Below are 6,417 nucleotides of genomic sequence, written 5' to 3'. Positions count from 1 at the left end.
GGGGTTACCTGATGAGGAATGATTATATGATTGTGTATATGGATATCATGTGTGTCTCTAAATATTAAAAGGACAAACATTAAAGAAACTGGTATTATTTGAGTGGGCCAACGTGGTATAAAGAGATGCCAAGAAATGTTTCATAACATTGAGGGCAAGGTCTCCTAAACTGTGGAATATGATACTAATAGTATTCCTTGAGAATGTGATACTGATAGCCCTAGGGAATATGAAAGCCCCATCCCTTGAGAATGTATTGTAATGAAGATGTCCTGATTAGCAGACTAAACACAAGGAAGTCAGCTAGGCCTTCCTTTCCTTTCTCATTGAGTGGTATTCTGTCAACCCATTAGCTAAGCTAGAGACATATATACTAAAATTTGTTAGCCTAGTCTTAATAGACTGTGGCTGGAACAGGAAATAAAATAACTAATCTCAATTTAAAAGTTATTTCCCAGCTTCTTTTCAAAAAAGAAAGCAATTGTCTGTTGAGAAAGCGGTATTTTTTTGAGTACTTCATCTCTGCTCTCCCAAACAGGCAATACTAGTGCCCACAGTGCCACCTGGAGTCCAAAATGAAAGGGACTTAGTTTTGCTTTCAAAACTGTCCAATAGGAAAGTGTATTTGGAAGTTGATGTATGCTTTTATCCTTTTAAATTTCATTCCAGTTCTATCAAAACAATATTTTGGCTTAACACTTTAAATTTTTTATGTAAACCTTTACAAATTCAATTTTTTTAAATTAAAAGTTTTATTTTACTTTTGTAGAAGTGTTAAAAATAAGTGATGATAATGCTCATGATAGAGTACGTAAAATAACTGGTTTTGTGGTTACTTGAAAAGTAAAGGCACATAATATTATACAGTCACCAATGAAACCTGTTTAATGCAAGTTACTTTGCAGTGGACATCTGTTTAAGATTACAAGATAGTGCAAACTCTGATTGTAAGAAGTAGTACCATTATGTTCAATGAGACTACACATGCTAGCTGTATGAGGCTGCTCCTTTGCAAGGGAGATCAATGGGAGTTTTGTCATTGAGTTAATTGGGAATAGGATCATGCCCCAGATATGGTAATGAGGATTTTGCAAGAAAGTCACTAATGTGACTTGTGTTTTTCTCTGATGCTTTTAAAGTGCTGCTTTTCTTGTGATATTGCATTTTTGGGTGGCTAGGAAGAGAAACCAAGAAGGGTAGCATTTTTCTAAAAAGTTCAAAAACATGACCTGTTGGCTTACATTCCTAAAGCCCTAGCACATGTTTGGGTACTCTATAAAAAAGCAGCAAATTTAGGGAAAAGGTGCTATGATAGGGATAGTCTCAATAAAGGTTTCATTGTTGTTTATGAAAGGATGATGTTTGTTTTGGTTTTTTGGGTAAGATTTATCTGAAATTCCTAAATCTAGATGACCCACAGAAACTTATCATACAGAGCTAGAACTCTGAAACCATTGTTAGCTAATAGGATTGCTGTGCATAAACTAGACTAAGAGGCCTGGTTAATTGAGCAAAGGAATCGAAAACAAGTTATTCTGAATTCTCTTCCAGATCTGAGACTGATGTCTTCTGTGACCTTGGCCAAATCATTTACTGCTGTTCCTCTGTCTGTAAAATGAGAGTAACAATACCTGCCTTGCAGGAGTAATGAGAAGATTAAATGGCTAATGTCTGTCTGCAGATGAAAACGATAAGTTTTTTTTTTCTCCTAGCTGCAGGTTGGAAGTCAAAGTACTCTGAACTCTGATATGAAAACTGACAAGCCAAGAACTTGAGAATATGAAATTATTCAAGATGGCATGTTTAAAGAATCCTTCTTAGTTTGTTATGTGAAGCATTGACTTTGACTCTTCCTAACGTACAGTTCCATAGCAGAGGTAGCTGCAGACTCTTCACAATGCATACAGAATTTCTGTTTTCCTTAATGTGAAGTTCTAGATGTTATTCCCATTGCCCTGTACCAAATAAGCATGAAATTAGTTTGGGAAATGGTGGGTGAAAGTTAACAGATTGTAAGGAGAACAAACAGTCTTCTGATGAACAATTAATCCAATATCTGATCTATACTGTAGTCTGCATTTAAAAAAAAAAAAACCCTTAGCAGTGCTTCTAATCACCTTCAGCACTTTTCCAAGAGTTAGTATTTCACATAAGCCACTATGGTTATCACTTTCATATTGCTGTTTCTACTTGTGTTATTCGTGCCTATTAGTTGCCTGCCGCCTCCTCAGATTAGGCTGTCATAAATGCATCAAGCCTCTGTTCTTTAAGGCATTGGTCCTAATCTTCAAAGCAAATAATGGATCAAGTGCCTGCTAAGAGAGAGCATTTTTCTCTACAAATTACCAGGTCTGCTGTGCTCTGCTGGAACAATACCATTCACAAAGTCCAGAACCATGCACATTTAAACTGACAGCAAAACATTCTTAACTGAGGTGATCACAGGTGGAATGAACTGCCGCAGAGCAGAGTAATCCAGAATCTGACCAGCCTTTAGGAAACTGCACAACATTCTTGCTTTGCTAAAGCTTTTCTACATAACCAGAAAAACATTCACAATATCAGACATTCCCCTGTCAAGTCAACTCTGGCTCCTCCCAAAAAACTAACAAAAAATCCTATCTGAAGCAGAGCTTTCTATCTCGTTAAAAAAGAGGGGTGGGAGGGGAAACATATATTCCATGAAGCCCACTATGGCCTTTGCTAATTTTTTAAATCAGGAATGTGGCTCAAATAATACAAATAGCAGTATAAAATCCTAAGCTAAAATAAAATTATCAGAACTAACTAGAGTGGAAATTTATACTAATGTTGAATGAGGTACAGAAGAGATTGAAAATAGCAAGGACCCAGTACCAACACTATACCAATATTAGGAAAAATGTCTGGGCTAGAGAGTGTGAGAAGTGAATATAATCATTTCTAGGGCAATGGGTCTCAACCTTTTCCCTGCTGGGGCCTCCCTTCCACTTAACAATATGGGAAGGGCAGGTGAGTTACAACCCCCAGGCTGAAAACCTCTGTCACTTTCTGCCCCTCAAGAGAAGCATTCAACATAAGCCATTGCTGATCAGTGAAGTATTCAGCAGGGGCAGAGCCACAGTAAAGAAAACCCTTGGCTTCAAATTTTCACTGTGTGAAAACTAACAAACTTCATTGTAGCAGAGGAGCTGCCAATGTTGGGTGCCCAGTTCTTCACATAAAATAGGGGAGAGGCTTGGATCTATTCATTCAAGTTCACATCTTTAACAGACTTGGCAAGTACCTCTCGTTTCCACTGGCGTCCTCTTTTCTGCGAAAGCTTCCTGGTGAATTGAACAATGTGCCCAAATTGCTTGGGGTATAATCCTAGTTGAGCAGCCTCTGTATTTTGAGGCTTGTCTACAACAAAAATTGTATAACCCCTTCCCCAGCGTGCGGACACAGTTACATTAATAGAAAGATGCCCATTCCGGTATAGCTAGGCCTGCACAGAAAGGCAAATAAGCTATATGGGTATAAGGTATCTTTACACTGGTATAACTGCATCCACATGGGGGACTGTACCAATATAAACTGTACAAAAATGGGTGTAGACCAGGCTTTCCTCTCATTGCTTGGTCTCCGTCATTGCAAATACCAACACAGTGATATCAATCCAATTCAGCTGCAGGAGCTGATTTGTAGAAAGCTTTAAAGACTTTTTTCTCTCTCTCTAATACATCCTGTCAGAGCACAGCAAAACAGGAAGTCTTTATGTATTGAGCCATCCTACTCAGCATGGAAAATAATAAAAGGTGGGCAGATGATGACACAGCTGTAATTTCATTCTGTTGTACTGTATTAATAAATACTGGCTCTCCTGAACTCTTCTAAACAGCTGTTCCTGAACACCTGGATCTAGATCATAAATTTGTCAGATTCCTGTTCTCTTGGCGAGGGGAATTGTTTTGTTTTGACTTGATTGGCAGCAACAACTCCCAGCATCCAAGATATGGGCTCCCAGTCAGAATTTCCCCTGTTCTGAGGCATGGCAGCTTTGGCTATGTGTAGTGACACTTAATATGACACTCAGAGGGTCTCATGTTTACAGTATTGCCATTTAATTAAACAGTCTGCTGAGTTTATAAATGTATAAGCTTTAATGTGAAGAGTTTGGTGTAAAGATAGAGGTGTGGTCTACAAATTGGTCAGTGCTCCTTCCTTTTAGTGAGCATATTCATGCCCCATAATCCTTTGCCAGCTACTGCTGCGATCTGTGGCATATTGGAAAAAATGTCAAATTCCATGCCTGCAGAATCTCAGAGTCCATATGCACTTGACTAGGGCAGCTCACACCTCTTAGAGCTATTATTCCAGGCTGTCTTTAGATTCAGGAAGGCACCCCTGCATTAGAATATACATGGCAAACCAAAAAAAAACAAAACGTGATCACTGCAACCCTAAGAGTTAGTGACACTTTTTAAAAATGATTTTAAAATGGAAGAAAAGGTGGTTGGGGATGACCCATTAGTTGTAATCCCTGTTCTAGGATAATAAACACAGCTGTGCATAATCTCTTTTTGCTTATAACAAATATTTTGCAGCCTATATTGTTGCACTTAGCCTACTTTGAGTAATGCACTACCAAATTAGTGTGTCTATAGGAATGGTGATATACCCTTGACCTCTGTAGGACTGGCTGATGGACTAGTTTTGTATATATATACTCATAAGAATGTAATGATACAGAGGAGGGCTGTACAGCCATAGAAATTTATAATATTTAAAGTTGTGGAAGAGCTATGCATGTAAAGCATAAATAAAAAGGACTTTTTTGCATGAATGGCTAGCAACAAAACATGAGAGAAAAAGTCTAATTGCATAATTATAAAATAGCATTTGTGCCAGTCAAGAGTCAATATTTTGCTAATATCTTAGATCTATATGTGATAAGCCTAGATCTAAAGAAAACCCCATTGGACATGAAAGAAGGTATCAGAGAAGCAATATAGGAAACAAATGGGGAAGCTGACCTTTCCTCTCAGCTGTGCTCTATCCTATTCTACCCCAAATTGTCTATCATTAAAATTTAATCCTTTATTGGTCCAATTACAGTTCCCAAAATACATTAGACCTTTGCCCATAAATGTCTCTTCTCCTTAATAAATATATAGAGATGGTAATAATAATGATATGCTGAATCGATACTATATTTTCTTTCTCTCTGCAAGTAAATGATATGCTATAATGGCTTTGCAAGAGGAAGAAATAATCTGTTCCAAGCTGAAAGATGCGATTAAATGTATGGAAAGAACAAAGACAGTCTGCAAATACTGGTAAAGACCCCTTATGATATGAAGAGATTTGAGACTACGTGATGAATATCACACAGAAAACAGAAAGCACTCCGGGACTTTTAAAATCATACCTTTAAAGGAAATATAGAAGTGCTGTGGTTAAAAGACAAAATGGCTGTAACTGAAGGACAAAAGAGGCTTTTGAAATTCAAACTGTGTGAAAGAAAATATAATTGCCACATTTGAAGTAAATTTTTCATAACAAGCTGATTCTGATAAGACAATAGTACTTCATCTTCGTTCAAACAAGTATGTTATCACTTTGATTCAGATAAATGGTTTATATTCAGTATAATGTAGTGTATATAAAATAGGGTTCATTCCATCGCATGGACAACAAACATACAGTGGTGTTGTTAAAAGCTGAACAACAACTTATAACTGGCATCTTTTATTAAAATGGGTCTTATCTGAGCTTTTTCTTCTCATTCAAATCTATGGATCATTTCTTATTTTTACCCTCTAAACATACCAATACCAAAACTGCTCATAATAAAAACCGGAACGTTCTTTTTTAATCTAAATGATTAGTGATAGAGGCATTGGTTAAAATGACACACTGATTCATTTAAGTTGAAGGCACTATAAAGGGTCAAGATTAGATGAAAATTAACAAAATACCAACCTCCCCCTGGAAGCTTGTAAAAAGAACCATGTATTGTACTGCTACTTTTACCAAAGAAATAATGACCTTAACACACTGGCTTTTTTTTTTTTAATGATTCAAATGGCTTTGCTGTTTGACCAGTCAGAACAGTTTAAGCAATAACTGATAGGACTCAGACAGGCATAATTAGCATTTGTGACAGGGCTCTAGAACTATTACTCATGTGTCTACCTAGATAATCACAAACAGAGATTTGTGACCTATGTGAGAAATGTTCCTGGTTTCTGAAAGGGGAGCACACAGAGTGCTGCAAGAATGAAGAAAACTCTTTGCCATTATGAATTTAAGACAATAATTTGACAGCTAAACATAACCACAATATGCTACAATACAATAATGAACAGCAGACTGTAGTCAATGGCTACCATGTTTCCAGAGTGTGTATAACCTAGGATTTTGGGAAACTTCCTGTGCTGATGTTAAATTGAGGGG

This window comes from Mauremys mutica, chromosome 3 (assembly GCF_020497125.1).
Source record: "Mauremys mutica isolate MM-2020 ecotype Southern chromosome 3, ASM2049712v1, whole genome shotgun sequence".
Taxonomy (NCBI): Eukaryota; Metazoa; Chordata; order Testudines; family Geoemydidae; genus Mauremys; species Mauremys mutica.
Note: the sequence above shows the minus strand (reverse complement) of the source record.